Source organism: Lolium rigidum, chromosome 6, assembly GCF_022539505.1.
Source record: "Lolium rigidum isolate FL_2022 chromosome 6, APGP_CSIRO_Lrig_0.1, whole genome shotgun sequence".
Lineage (NCBI taxonomy): Eukaryota > Viridiplantae > Streptophyta > Magnoliopsida > Poales > Poaceae > Lolium > Lolium rigidum.
In genome coordinates this window covers 358,922,156-358,938,382 of record NC_061513.1, presented here as the reverse complement: position 1 = coordinate 358,938,382, position 16,227 = coordinate 358,922,156, and positions in this window count along the sequence as shown.

Here is a 16,227-nt window from a genome sequence, read left to right as displayed (position 1 = left end):
GATCCCGCATAATCAGGTGCTTTCCGCTCAAGACTTCGCGTTTGCACCGCGCCGGCTACGCGACTGGTGAAGGCTGTTTGCTTCCATATGGACCCACTTTGTCATAAGAGTGATGCCACATGGAGAGCAGTTTTGGAAACGACAGGTGTCAGGCGGCATGTATGTCACGGGAGTCCAAAGATGCATGTGAGGAGAATGACTTGTCAGGCGTACACTCATAATTTTTTTTTGAAACAAAGTAAATAGTCGCAAACGCTTACAAATACGTACATACACTCACCACTATGAATACACATAGTACACCCTATCTCCGTGAGCACCTTCAAAGATTGAGTTTAACAAATCTAACTGTTCTTCAGATTAATGGAGTAACCACATCCACATCTCGTTGTCGATGGGAACGTTGTCTCCCGTTGAAAAAATATTTCGGTGGCGGTGGCGGCTGTTAGACAACATGTATACCGTATAATGTACGCCATGGTAGAGGCTTTTTCTACCCTATATAAACACGTAACACGAGCCAGGGAGAGGCATCGTTTCCGCCCATATGGTATCAGAGCCACCTCTTCCCAAACCCTAGCCGCCGAACGATCCCAAAAAATCACCGCCGCCACGCCGCCGCCCATCTGGCTACCGCCGCCGCTACACGACCCGCCGCCGCGGTGCTCTGCACTGCCACCGCCAAGACTACGACCTAAAACCCAACACACTGACGCCGTCCTAGCCCTCTGCTCCGGCCGCCGCCACAATACGACCCAAAAACTCCAAGACCTACGACCTAAAACACTCGCTGCCGCCTTGCCTTGTGCTTCCCGGCCGCCACGACACGACCAGCCGCTGCCCTAGACCTTCTCTTCGGCCGCCGCCACGACAACAACAACAACACGATCTGATGGCTTCTTCCTCGACGGTTCCCCTCGGCGTCATGCTCGGCGCTCCGCCGGCAACGAAGCTCACACGCTCCAACTTCCTCTTCTGGAAGACATTGGTGTTCCCCGCCATCCGTGGTGCCATGGTTATGGGTCTCCTTGAAGGTACTGACCGTGCACCTGCAAAACTCCTTCCTTCCAAGGACGCCGACGGCAAGGACATCACCATCGCCAACCCTGCTTATGTAGCATGGATGGCGCGCGACCAAGCAGTTGTGAGCTACCTGCTGCAGTCGCTCTCGCCTGAGCTCCTCCCCCACGTCTTCGGCCTTGAGACCACCGAAGCCGTCTGGAACACCATCACGCGCATGTTCTCCACTGCGTCTCCTGCCAAGGTGAACGCGCTGCGGGGAGCTCTCAACAACACCAAGAAGGCCTCCATGACTATGGCGCAGTTTTTCGCCAAGACGAAGGGCTATGCATCCGAGCTGGTCGCCCTCGGCAAAACCCTCGATGAGAGTGAACTCATCACATACCTTCTCAATGGCCTTGACGGGACATACAATGACACCGCCGCATCCGCTAATGGACAACCTGGTATCTCTGTTGATGAACTTTACGATCAGTTAACTGCTCATGATCTTCGTCATTCCATGCTCCAGGACACAGGCGACAGCTTCACTTCCTCTGTCAACCTGGTTCGTCGCGGCCAGGGTGACACACGCTCTCGTTGACACGCTGATGATGATGATCGCGGCCCCCGTAGCTGTGGCGACGGTGGCTACCGCCGCGATGCTGACTGTGGCTATCGCCTGATGACGATCGCGGTTTCCGCCGTGACGATGACCGTGCACCACGCCGTGATGATGACCGTGGCAATGGCAACCGCCGCGATCGCGATGATGATCGTGGTCCCCGTGGCCGTGGCGATCGTCGTGATGATGGTGGCTCCGTACGCCGCCGTGATGACTCCACTTGGCGCCGCCGTGATGATGGTCCCCGGCGTGATGGTGGTCGCCGTCGTCAGTCTCGTGCACCCACTCCGTTTGTGGATGTTACCTGTCAAATTTGTACTATTCATGGACATCCCGCAAACGAGTGTTGGTGGCGCTATCAAGACTGCAACAAGGAGGACTCCGATGATGAAGTGGAGCGCCAGGACAAATCTGCCAATGTCACCTCTTATGGAGTTGACACGAACTGGTATCCCGACACCGGTGCCACAGACCACATCACCAGTGAGCTGAGCAAACTCACCACCCATGAGAAGTACATGGGCCGCGACAATGTTCACACGGCCAACGGTCATGGTATGCAAATATCCCATGTTGGTCATTCAGTTTTGCATACCCCATATAGTTCTTTGCATCTAAACAACATCTTACATGTTCCGAGTGCCTCTAAAAACTTGCTTTCAATTCATAAACTTACACTTGACAACCGCGTTTTCATTGAGTTTCATCTTTTTTTCTTTTTGATTAAGGACCAGGCCACAAGGGAGGTTCTGTTTAAGGGTCCATGTCTTGGTGATCTTTACCCTCTACTTCCAGTCTATAGTGGGGGGCGCAAGGAAGCTTTCACCACAATAAAGCCATATTCATCCACACGGCATCGTCGTCTAGGCCATCCATCCTCCTTTGTGGTGCATCAAATAATTATAAAAAATGAACTCTCTTATTCGCCAGAAATAAATCCCTATGTCTGTGATGCTTGTTAGTTAGCTAAGAGTCACCAATTGACATACCCTGTATCTACTAGTGTCTCTACAGTTCCTCTTGAACAAGTGTTTTCTGATGTATGGGGCCCAACACCTGCTTCTGCTGGTAAACATGAGTATTATGTCAGTTTTATTGATGATTTTAGCAAGTTCACCTGGATTTACTTGCTTAAGAAACGTTCTGAAGTGTATCAAGTTTTTCTAAACTTTCAACAGTATGTTGAACGAAAGTTTGAAAGAAAAATTAAAACTATGCAAACTGATTGGGGTGGTGAATATGAAAAACTCAACAGTTTCTTTCAAAAGGTTAGCATAGTTCATCATGTCTCATGTCCACATGCTCATCAACAAAATGGTTCCGCTGAACGCAAATATAGCCATATATTTGAAGTTGGTTTGTCTCTTTTAGCCAATGCCTCTATGCCACTAAAGTTTTGGGATGAAACTTTTCTCAGCCACCTTCTTGATAAACCTTCTCCCTAGCAAAGTCATCAATTTTGAGACACCAGTTGAGCGTCTCATGAATACCAAACCCAACTACGAGTCTCTTCGTGTTTTTGGCTGTGCTTGTTGGCCAAATCTTAGGCCCTACAACAAACAAAAAGTTGCCTTTTGATCTACACGTTGTGTTTTCCTTGGGTATAGCCCTCTTCACAAAGGTGTCAAATGTCTCGATGTTAAGACTGGCCGTGTCTATATCTCTCGTGATGTTGTGTTTGATGAGCAAGTTTTTCCCTTTGCTGAACTTCATCCTAATGCTGGTCGTCGCCTTCGCAACGACATTCCTTTACTTCCCACTGATGCATCTTCATATAGTTCCACTATTGGGGATGCACAAACTCATGACTACATGCCTTCGCCTATTGTGCCTGTTGTTGCTAACCATGATCAGGTACATCACGAAGATGCAGTTTACGATGATAGTGCTTCTGATTTTGATCAGTCTGATGAAAATTTCGCTGAAAATGACCAAGAAATGGCTCCGGTAGAGCAAGAGCAAGACCCTGCCCCGTCTACACCGCCATGGGGCAACGCCGGCGCGTGATCCCAGGCGGATTCGCCATCCTCCTCGGATCGGCTGCCGCCAGATTCTCCTAGCCCCGCTAATGATTGGTTGCCAGCCCGAGACAGTGACGCCGCGCCGTGTCTGCTGCTGCCACGCGTCCGCGCTAGCTCGGCTCCCGCGTCGCCTCTTCCGCTCCGCGCCGAGCCGTCGCAGGAGGCACGTGCTCCAGCCTCCTCTCCAGCGACCACGCCCCCGACATGCGACACTGCAGAGCTCCAATCCGCGCCCGCCCCGCCTGCACCTGCTGCTGCTTCGGCAGCTACTGCTACGGGATCTTCTACAGCACCAGCGCCTGTGGCTTCCTCTGCGCCGGGTATGCGTACACGCCTACAGCAAGGTATCCGTCAGCCCAAAATTTATAAGGATGGTACCGTGCGCTACGGATTACTCACATCTGCAGGAGAACCTCAACATTTATCTGAAGCTCTTTCACATCCTCAATGGCGTGTTGCAATGGAGGAAGAATACAATGCTCTTTTGAATAATAATACATGGCACCTTGTTCCTCCTGTTAAGCATAAGAACTTGATTGACTGCAAATGGGTATATCGCATCAAAAGACATTCCGATGGCACTATTGACAGGTACAAGGCTCGTCTCGTTGCAAAGGGATTCAAGCAAAGGTTTGGCTTTGATTATGAAGATACCTTTAGCCCTGTTGTTAAAATAGCTACCATTCGCACTGTTCTGGCCCTTTCTGTTTCCAGAGGCTGGAGTCTTCGGCAGCTAGATGTCAAGAACGCGTTCTTACATGGTGTTCTGGAAGAGGAACTTTAAATGCGACAACCCCCTGGCTTTGAACATCCTGATGCTCCAACTTACATATGCAGGCTTGATAAAGTGCTATATGGTCTGAAGCAGGCTCCTCGTGCTTGGTTCTCAAGGCTGAGTTCCAAGCTTCATGATCTTGGTTTTATTCCCTCCAAGACTGATACATCTCTCTTTATATATCACAAGTCTACCATTATGATCTATGTTCTGGTATATGTTGATGATATTATTGTGACCAGTTCCTCTGATGCAGCCATGGATATCCTTCTCAAGGAACTCAATGTTCATTTTGCCATAAAGGATCTTGGTGAGCTGCATTTCTTCCTTGGTATTGAGGTGACACGCTCTTCCCATGGACTGGTTCTCACACAACACAAATATGCTACTGATCTTCTTGAAAAAAAGTTGGTATGAAAGACTGCAAGGCCTCGCCCACCCCCCGCTCCTCCACAGATAAGCTATCTCTCACTGAGGGGGAGCCACTGGGCACTGAAGGTAGCACAAAATATCGCAGCATTGTGGGAGCTCTTCAGTATCTCACATTGACTCGTCCAGATATATCATATTCAGTCAACAAAGTGTGTCAGTATTTACATACTCCTATGACATCTCATTGGACTGCAGTTAAGAGGATTCTTCGCTATGTGTCCATTCTTGCCCATTTTGGTATTACATTTCAGAGATCATGATCTATGTTGTTGAGTGCTTTCACAGATGCAGACTGGGGAGGAGATTTAGATGATAGAAGATCCACTGGAGGTTTCGCCATTTTCGTTGGACCAAATCTGGTCTCATGGAGTTCTCGAAAACAACCAAAAGTGTCTAGATCAAGTACAGGAGAAGAATACAAGGCTCTAGCCAATGCTACAACTGAGCTCATTTGGGTTGAGTCCCTTCTCCGTGAGCTTGGTGTACCTTGTTTATGGTGTGACAACTTAGGTGCTACGTTTCTGTCTGCAAATCCAGTCTTCCATGCACGCACCAAGCATATTGAAATAGACTTTCATTTTGTTCGTGAACGAGTGGCAAGGAGACAACCGGACATCAAGTTCATATCAAGCAAAGATCAAGTAGCAGATGGGTTTATCAAAGCTCTTCCTGTTGTACGCTTACATGAATTTAGACGTAATCTAAATCTTCATAGAAGTTTAGATTAAGGGGGGCTGTTAGACAACATGTATACCGTATAATGTACACCATGGTAGAGGCTTTTTCTACCCTATATAAACATGTAACACGAGCCAGGGAGAGGTATCGTTTCCGCCCATAGCGGCGGCCCTCCCATCGAAGGACGGAGGGATGGAGAGGGCTTCGTGATGATGCTTCATGGGAGGCGGTAGGGCGCATGCTGAGGACGCCGGGTGACACGGCCACGGTGGTCATGGCCTGATGCACTTCACCGATCATCCTGGAGGAGTGGGTGGAGGTTGGTGGCCTTCGCCTCCAACGGCGGTTCAGCGGTGGCGGTGATCAGGGCCAGATTTTGGCCATCTTGACCCCAATCGGCGCAAGAACCATGGCTTCGGCAAAGCCATCTTCGGTGCTCCGTGCCGCCTTATTCTTCTCTGGTGATCCAGCAAGATTGACTGACGGCGTTGGGGCTGCTGGTCTCACAAATAATGGTGGTGGTCCTAGGATTCCTCTCGCGCCAAGACGAAGATCCACCTGATGCATGTCCTTCTGGATTTGGCTAGAGTGTGGAGTTCCGGAAGGCTCCGCCGGTGAATGTAACAGTGCGCCTTATGCCCGGAGTTTGCTAGATCGGGTGGTATTTAATCGTGCGCACCCATACTTTTATTTCAAATGTTTGGTTCTGGAGGGAGCGGCTTGAAGCTCTGTTCTGTGTTGCCATTAGATGACTTTCTAGTCCATAGTGAAATCAGAGGCGAAGAATATCATGAGGCCGGATTGGAGGAATAGCAATGGAGGTTCGAGTCTCTGCGATGTTGCGGGACTTGCTCGGTATTCTGGATTTGGCAGCAGCAGCATGCAAGTGGGGGAGGCATGAGAGGTGAAGTTCATAGTCTTACCTTTCAAGGTGAAAATCCAAGGTCTAGCCTTATTCGTGTATTTTACATAATCAATATAGCGACTCATATGATTAGTTTTGAATGATATTTGCCACGATCCATCATTATTTATGCTTTTTCCGTTGTTTTAAGGGACTTTCCTACAAAGTTCTTTCATTGGTATTTACGTTCTGGGAGGCAGAAAACCTCATTTTTCTTATTTTTCTGTTTCAAGGACCTTCTGGACACCTAAAAAAGGAAAAATACCCGATCAGTTTTTCATAAAGAGAAGGACTGTGGCCCAAAGAAGCACGCGAGGGGAGCCATGAGGGCCAAATGATCCTAGGTGGCGCGCCTTACTTAGTTGTGCGCGCCACCCTGGCCCGTTTGGGCCTCGAGCATCGCCTCGGCCCCCCTTTTTATAGACATCTCCGTCTCGCCAGAAACCTAAGCAATATTTTTTCCAAGATTTATTGAGGCGGCGGCGGAGGTGAAAGTCCTCTCCTACTCCAGGAGAGGGTTGATCCTGCCGCACTAGAGCCTCCGGTGAAGGGGAAATCGACGCCATCATCATCACAACTCCTCCTTGACGTAGGGGGAGGCATCTCCATCAACATCTTCATCAGCACCATATCACCACCATCACCATCTCCGAGATCAACTTCATTCCACTCATACTTTGTGATAGATAGAACCCCAGATACTGTGTTAAGTGTTATTGCATGATTGTGATTGGCATCTTGTCTTTATTTGGTGGAGAGATTATATTTTCATATCGTGTTGTAATCATTATGCCTCTGATCCACACCATGTTTGGCACTTGTGAGTACTGAGTAGTTCCCCATGTTCCTGATGGCATATGATGATCTGATCTGGCTATGATTCTGTATGATGTGCAATGAGTATTTCGTCAAATTTTTATCATTTATGTTGTTCTATGATGGTTTTATGCGAACGCGAATGCATATTATTTCACCTATATGGGATCATAGGGCTGCACTTTAATGTAATGATGAGAGTTTGAAGGGACGGAATGATAGAAACCGTTTTCCAATACTCTGAGTGTTGCATTAGAGAGGTTCATGTCGGGGACCAATAAACTAACTGCTCTGATGAGATATTTATGTCTTAATGATTCCTATACTTGCTCATGAAAATGGCTCTAGGACCCATCATAAGGGGTGTACTTGCTCATATCTATGGCTATGGCTAATTTAGGCTCCATCCCTAAGGAAATAAAACTTGACATGATATTCACCATGTTGTGTACAAATCTAAATGCTAGGAAATCAATTCCGCCCTCGGGAACACTTGTCACATATAAGTTCACACACACACACTTGAGCTTGTCCTCTTGCTGCATAGAGGATTGGGCTTTCTCTCAATGAGAGTATTTACATATTGCTATTTACTTTCAGTACTTTATTTTATTGCAAACTATACACCCAAAACACCAAAACTATTGCATCATTTTTATTGTTTACTTGTCAAACGTGCTAACCAATACCTTCAGCTCCTCATGGGTTCGACAACATTTTTATTGAAAAATACTACAATTGATCTCATGCAGGGAGCCATCATAGCCTTAATTGGTTGTGCATGGCAATGGTCTTGTTGTGCATGGCAATGGTCTTGTTGAAGCGATTGTTTTGAGAGCGGAGACTCAGGGTGAAAACCTAAGATCTTTTGATCGGGCGACGACGACGCTTGTGCACTGTTCCCTTCTTGGCGGCGTCACTTTTGGAGAGGCTGGAGTTCAGGTGTTGTTTTGGTGGTGGTTGTATTGTTGCTGGTAAGGGCTGGAGTACCGTAACATGACTTTTTTTCTTAGTTTTTTTTGTTTTTTTTGTTGTGTGCATTCGTACTTCCATTAGGGTATTGCATTGTTGCATATGCTGGGTGTAATTGGTATCTTTTTATATTAATATATTCCCTTTATCGAAAAATTGTCATTGGCTTGTCAACGATAGTGCCATGAGTGGGGTCCTCAAGGATAGGGTTAGTAGTGGTACTATAGGATGGGATGCTCGGGATGTAGAGAGTTGGCGAGTTTCCCAGGTTCATGTCTCCTGGATGGAGGATCGCTACGTCCTGCTAGAAATTTAGTATACTCTCTCCATTCTGATTTGCTCTACATTCTAGGAAGAATAAGGTAAATAAGTGTTGCATTTATTAGTACTACTTAGATATGTGAACAACCAATCTAAGATAAATTGAAAATAAAAACATCCAATAAAGAAAGCTGAACGGACAGTAGCGGACAAGAGGGGGTGAATGGACGCTACTCAAATTTTGGATTAGCAAAACCACTTCGTTTTCAATGTTATTGTTGACAAAAAGCTATAATGCAAAAGTACATGTTGCAAGGATGCGTTATGTGCTTGCCCTCATGGATGTTCACTACCCTGCTATAAAGGTGTCATACCTAGGGTTCGATGAAGGTAAGCACCTAACCAATTACATAGTCCGGCATAATCTATCCCGTCAAGTACGCAATGTCTTTTACTTTAAGTCTCCGTCTTGCTCAACCTTCTGGAATCCGGCTTGGACATCCTTAGTCGGCGGGGCCTCCATCTATTAGCAATTGGGCTGCCTTGATAGGTGTATGCCTTAGCCACCCAAATGGGCCACCAGAGCTTGCTAATCCAAGTGTCATGACTCATGTCGTGGTATACCCTATTCGGCATAACCTCGATGATCCTAATGAGCCTCAAAAGTTGAGTCCAACTAGGAACCCTATATAAGTGAGATGGATATATAGGTCCCAATCCTAGCTGTAGCTTTGACATCACTCCCAAATTGGGCAAGATCGGATCTAGCAGTCCTCTACCATGTGGTCCACTCCTCATAAAGGCGTTGCACGTGTGGCGCTCAAGGTGAAGTTGTGCGTGTACCAGGACGAGTTGTTCGTGTGATTGGACTTCACTGCCCCGATGCACTACAACAAGTTATGCATTTGCGCGTCTAGTGGTAATCATCGTGGCCTGTCTCCTCGGCTTGATCGATATTGTATTTACCACGTAGGAAAAGGTTTTTGTAGCAAGTGTTGTATCTCTACATAGCCCAACATTAAATTGCATTGGGTGTTTTATGTTGTTTGTGATGTACTTTCAACATTTTCAGTTACGGTTTCTGGGGATTTGTTGTACAACTGAAACATTTTATTTTGTTTGAGTATCTGAAATGTAGCAACATTTTGTAACGACCTTAGGTCACGGGAAAATATCATAACAATGCTACATAAGCACAAAACGTGTTGATTTGAGAGAGATCAATGTAGCAATAATATGACCCGAGTGCTGCCTAGTTTGACCCTTTTCTATTATTATAAGGGGCAAACTCCACTTCTTACTCTCAAGACATCATAAATTATTGAAGAAAAACATACACATTCGAAGAGATGTTGTTATTTATACTTATTCATTATTCCATAGTATTCCATACGAGGGCGTTTGGACATTGTCAATAATATTGAAAAAATAGAGGGCAATAATCGGAAATTCAATTCGGCTCCAGGGTGCATATGCTCCCTCTATCAAAAAATTATATTTCGAAATATCGAAAAAATTTGACAAAAAATTCTACATGTACATCTCCACAATATACATACGTTCGTCAAGTTTCGCGAGGAACCAATATGTTTTGTGGTCTGTGTAAAAAAGAGAAAATTTATCTCCTGAAAAGCCTTATTTTCAGCATTGGATTTTGTCTTTTTTATACACGTCACACGACAAGTCGGATTTTTATGAAACGACTTTGTGAGCGTGTAGCACATGAAGATGTACGTTCAAATTTTTTGATTCAATTTTTTGAAATTTCAAAATGTATGTAACATGCATTTCAAAATAAAGGGAGCATATGCTCCCATGTGCCAAAACATCATTCTCGGGCAATAATATTGAAAATTGATTAAATGAAATATGTCATGCCATGGAAATCATAACTCATTTTTAACTCCGAATTGAGTGGGCTTTGTTCCATTGATACTCCACATTGTGGTAATTTTTTTAATGCAAATTGGATTAAAACCGTAGTTCAATACTTGAGATTCCTAAATAAGATTGACTTTTGGCATTACTCTTACGAGGAGCCTGACTATTAATGAATTGTCTCTCCTCCACATTCCCAGTTATCCTATGTGACGAGACTAAGAGTGGTCTTTGTAGACGCACTAATTATCCGTCCAGTAAAGAGAAAAACTTAAATGAGATTGCACTTAGCATGTTTTGCTATCTTACATTTTCTTAATATCTATTGGCTTAATTCGGGCCAGGTTGAGCCATTTTCTGCAATATTGCTTGATGTCGACAAAATTTATGTGGACATGACTGGTACGTATGATCGATCAAATGATGTGGATGGAGCTAGACTTTTAACGTTTCGAGTTTATAGCATGATTACTTGATGTTTCGTTCATTGATATCTTTGATCAATACTTGCGATGTCGATCAAGCAGATATGGGTACGGAAGCATGGCCATCCATCCACTGGCTTTTCATCACCGATCATGGATATGTTGCATGACGTGCAAGATTGAAGAAACTAAAAAGAATGGCTACATAGAGCGGGCGGTCAATCAACAGCCAGTACAGGTCTGATCGTTATCTTTCAAAAATCCTTACATAAAGTTAGGCTGTGGTCACACTTTTGTATTCCGTACAAAAATACTTTGGGTAGCTATGGTATTATGTGTGATAACTAACTCATGATCTGCCAAAAAGAATCATAATAAACGCCATGATTTTAGTTCAAAAATGTTTTAATCTATGGATCAGAGGGAGTAGTAGAGAATTAGAGATATGGTCGGTGTAATTTGCGTATATATGTTTCAGACTGCAGAGGCACATATTATATCCGCCATCACGAAAAGGTAGTGTCAAGGTAGTAGCATGGACTGCACATCTCAGATAAGTTTCTAGGCACTGATTAAGCTTTTCTATTTGTCCATCTGTTTGAGGATGGTTGGCTGTGCTCATGTTCATCTTGGTGTCAAAGAGCTTGAACAGTGCTTGCCATATCTTGCTCACGAAGACTGGATCTCGATCAGAGATAATAATGGAGGGAAGGCCATGGAGCTTATATATTGTGTCCAAGAACTTTTGTGCCACTGTCATGGCAGAATAGGGTGTGTGAGAGGTATGAAATGACCATACTTAGTGAATTTGTCGATGACAACCAGAATACAGTTGTAGGAGCCTGACTTAGGCAATCCATCAATAAAGTCCATGCTAATGGCGCACTAAGCTTCTGTGGGGATGGGTAATGGATCCAAAAGGCTAGGTAAACGGACATGCTCTGACTTCTCTTGCTGGCAAATTTCACACTGTTGGACATATGTCTTGATGTGTTGCTTCATCTTAGGCCACGCAAACAATGCTTTGATGCGTTGATAGGTTCCCAGAAAACCAGAATGCCCCCCAACACCACTGGAATGCAAAGAGAGAAGTATCGCCTGGTGTGCTTCACTGTTGTTACCAATCCATACACGATCCTTGTACCTAATGAGGCCATTGCACAATGCATATCCTTTTGAATTAGGGTTGTCGAGGCTCAACTCCTGTAGAAGCAGTTGAGCTTGTGCATCTTTGAGATATCCTTCGACAATGATTTCTAGCCATCTGGGACGAGCCAGCAAAATGTTGCAGAGCTCATGAGCAGCAGGGTTGCGAGAGAGAGAGCGTCAGCCGCGGTATTGTCCATTCCTTTTCTGTATACCGGCCTGTACTGTAAACCCATAAGCTTCACAAAAGCTTTCTGTTGCATCTCCGTTGTGATCTTCTGATCGGCCAAATGCACTAGGCTGCGGTGATCTGTAATAATGGTGAATGGTGCCTGTTGCAAGTACTGGCGCCATTTTTACAGCCAACAATATGGCCAGACTGTAGGATAACGTTGCATAGAAAACAAAAATTTTCCTACCGCGAACACGCAATCCAAGCCAAGATGCAATCTAGAAGACGGTAGCAACGAGGGGATGATCAAGACTAACCCTTGAAGAGATTCCAAAGCCTATAAGAGTAGGCTCTTATTGCTGCGGTAGACGATCACTTGCCGCTTGCAAAAGCGCGTAGAAGATCTTGATCACGATCGGTTCCGGCGCCACGAACGGGCAGCACCTCCGTACTCGGTCACACGTTCGGTTGTTGATGAAGACGACGTCCACCTCCCCGTTCCAGGCGGGCAGCGGAAGTAGTAGCTCCTCTTGAATCCGACAGCACGACGGCGTGGTGTCGGTGGTGGTGGAGAAGTCCGGCGGAGCTTCGCTAAGCGTGCGGGAACTATAGAGGAGAGAGGGGCGGCTAGGGTTTGGGAGGGGCGCCGGCCATCTAGTGGTGCGGCCACCTTGTGGTGCTTTGGTGTAGCCGGCCCCCTCCCCTATGCCCCTCATTATATAGGTGGAACCCCAAGAGGTGGTGTCCAAGTCTTCGAATAAGACCCGAACCAAAAACCTTCCATAGGGAGGGAAACCTAGCCAAGCTAGGACTCCCACCAAGGTGGGAGTTCCACCTCCCATATGGGGGTGGCCGGCCCCTAAGGGGAGTCCACTTGGGACTCCTCCCCCACTAGGGTTGGCCGGCCATGGAGGTGGAGTCCCATGTGGACTCCACCTTCCTTGGTGGTTTCTTCCGGACTTTTCTAGAACCTTCTAGAACCTTCCATAGAACCTTCCGCGACATTTTATTTCACATAAAATGACATCCTATATATGAATCTTATTCTCCGGACCATTCCGGAACTCCTCGTGATGTCCGGGATCTCATCCGGGACTCCGAACAAATATTCGAACTCCATTCCTTATTCAAGTTCTACCATTTCAACATCCAACTTTAAGTGTGTCACCCTACGGTTCGAGAACTATGCGGACATGGTTGAGTACTCACTCCGACCAATAACCAATAGCGGGATCCGGAGATCCATAATGGCTCCCACATATTCAACGATGACTTTAGTGATCGAATGAACCATTCACATACATTACCAATTCCCTTTGTCTCGCGATATTTTACTTGTCCGAGGTTTGATCTTCGGTATCACTCTATACCTTGTTCAACCTCGTCTCCCGACAAGTACTCTTTACTCGTACCGTGGTATGTGGTCTCTTATGAACTCATTCATATGCTTGCAAGACATTAGACGACATTCCACCGAGAGGGCCCGAGAGTATATCTATCCGTCATCGGGATGGACAAATCCCACTCGTTGATCCATATGCCTCAACTCATACTTTCCGGATACTTAATCCCACCTTTATAACCACCCATTTACGCAGTGGCGTTTGATGTAATCAAAGTACCTTTCCGGTATAAGTGATTTACATGATCTCATGGTCATAAGGACTAGGTAACCATGTATCGAAAGCTTATAGCAAATAACTTAATGACGAGATCTTATGCTACGCTTAATTGGGTGTGTCCATTACATCATTCATACAATGATATAACCTTGTTATTAATAACATCCAATGTTCATGATTATGAAACTAATCATCCATTAATCAACAAGCTAGTTAAGAGGCATACTAGGGACTTCTTTGTTTGTCTACATATCACACATGTACAAATGTTTCGGTTAATACAATTATAGCATGATATATAAACATTTATCATAAACATAAAGATATATAATAATAACCACTTTATTATTGCCTCTAGGGCATATCTCCTTCGAGTCTCCCACTTGCACTAGAGTCAATAATCTAGTTTACATTTGTAAAGATATAACACCTTGGCCTTATGGTGCTTTATCATGTATTGCTCACGGGAGAGGTTTTTAGTCAACGGATCCGACACGCTCAGAAACGTATGTATTTTGTAATTCATTTGCGTCTCAACGCATCACTCATTTCCAAATGAGTCGACATTAAATATGTTTGGTCTTTTGGTGGAACCTTAATTCCGCGGTCTGAAATATGTCACTAATATTGTCACACACAATATAGCTTCAAAGTTCCGACTCCGTCGGAAATACACCAAGTTCTCAAAGAACCTCATGACTTAACATCCTTTGTTATTGTCAAAACAATGACATACTCGCCTTCTTTTGTAGAATCCGTCACAATATTTAGAACTCTTCTAAATCTAGCATAGACAACTTCTAGCTTATTGTGCTACTTTTAAACAACACTTAATCTAATTTGAGATTGAAATTATATTTTATATGTGACAAAACCAATATCGGTGTAACACCTTACAGCGATTTGTTTGTCATTTCTTCATACAAAAATATATATATATATATATCCTTAGTTCTTCTAAAGTACTCAAGGATATTCTTATTGTCGTCCAATGATCATCATATGAATCATTCTGGTATATGCTCATAACACTTTATAGCACATGATATCTGATTGTGTACATATTATTCGTGATCTATAATCACTCATGTGTTTTTACTCATTGAGTGTCAGATACACTCAAGTCTTGTTAAAACTTCACATGACAAGAACATTTTCTTAATATTTCTATATTGAACTACTTCAATATCCATCATATGTACTTTGACTTAAACTTATTTATGTGTTTCAATCTATCTTCATAGATCTTGACACTAAATTCGTTTCAGATCCATATCCTTTCATTGAAGTTAATTCTCAATGAAACCTTTTTAATCAAGTATATAATTACATCATTTATAACCAACTATATGTCACCTACATAAAGTATTATAAATGTGTCTTAGCGCTCCCACTTAATTTCTTGCAAATGCAAGTCTCTTCATCGTCTCCGATGAAATCAAAAACTCTTTGACTATTTCATCTAGTGAAGATTCCAACTCCGTGATACTTACTTCATCCAATTGAAGCTTGTATACCTATCTAGTATTCCATGGACCAGCAAAACTCTTGGTTGTATCTTGTATACACCTTTAATACATACTTCGATAAGTAATGTATTTTGCCATCCTACTAGCATATCTCATAAAAGAAATATGTAGTGATTACTAGAATAATCCACATAGACTATAAGCATTGCTACGGAAGATCTAATCTTATCGTATTCAACTCTTTGAACATTGTCGTAAACAATTTTTCGATAAATCAAGCTTTCTTCAAGGATATTTCATCCAAGTCTATTAATTTCATAGATCCATTTACTTTCATAAAGTATTCATCTATCTTGGATTTCATGGCGCATGGCCATTTTAACGGAGTCAGGGCCCATCATAACTTCTTTGTTTTGTAGTTGGTTTATCATTGTTCAAAATCAATCCTTTGTCCACAAATCATTTATTTGATCACAAAGTAAACCATACCTACAAGGTTCAATATGTACTTCGATCTCCATGGCTAAAACACTTTGTAGTCATGAGAGCCATGATCGTCGTGGCCGCTTCCGAAACTAATTCCGATGCTTGCGCTACTCGATCATTATGCTCGAGTTCATAAACCTTATCAAATTATATTGTCCTCCCACTCAAATACTTCACTCGAAACAATTTCTCGGAAATAAGAAACATTGACAAACACTTTTGTCTTTATCTTGTGGGAAGAATTCCCAATTAAATCTCCGGGATAACCAACAAAGACATTCATCCGATTTTGGTTGACTATTAGGATTTATACCCATGCCATAACTTGTATGGTGTCATTTCAACGGATCATGATGATGCTCTATTCGATGTAAAAGCGGTAGTCACTAAAGCATAATCCACAAAAATATAATGGCATCAATATTTTATCTCATCATTGATCCAACAAAGTTTGGATATATCTCTTGGATACTTCATCATCACTATGATACTCCAAGAAACGTAAGTTGTAGAACAATTTCATAACTCTCTTAGATGTTCGCTAAA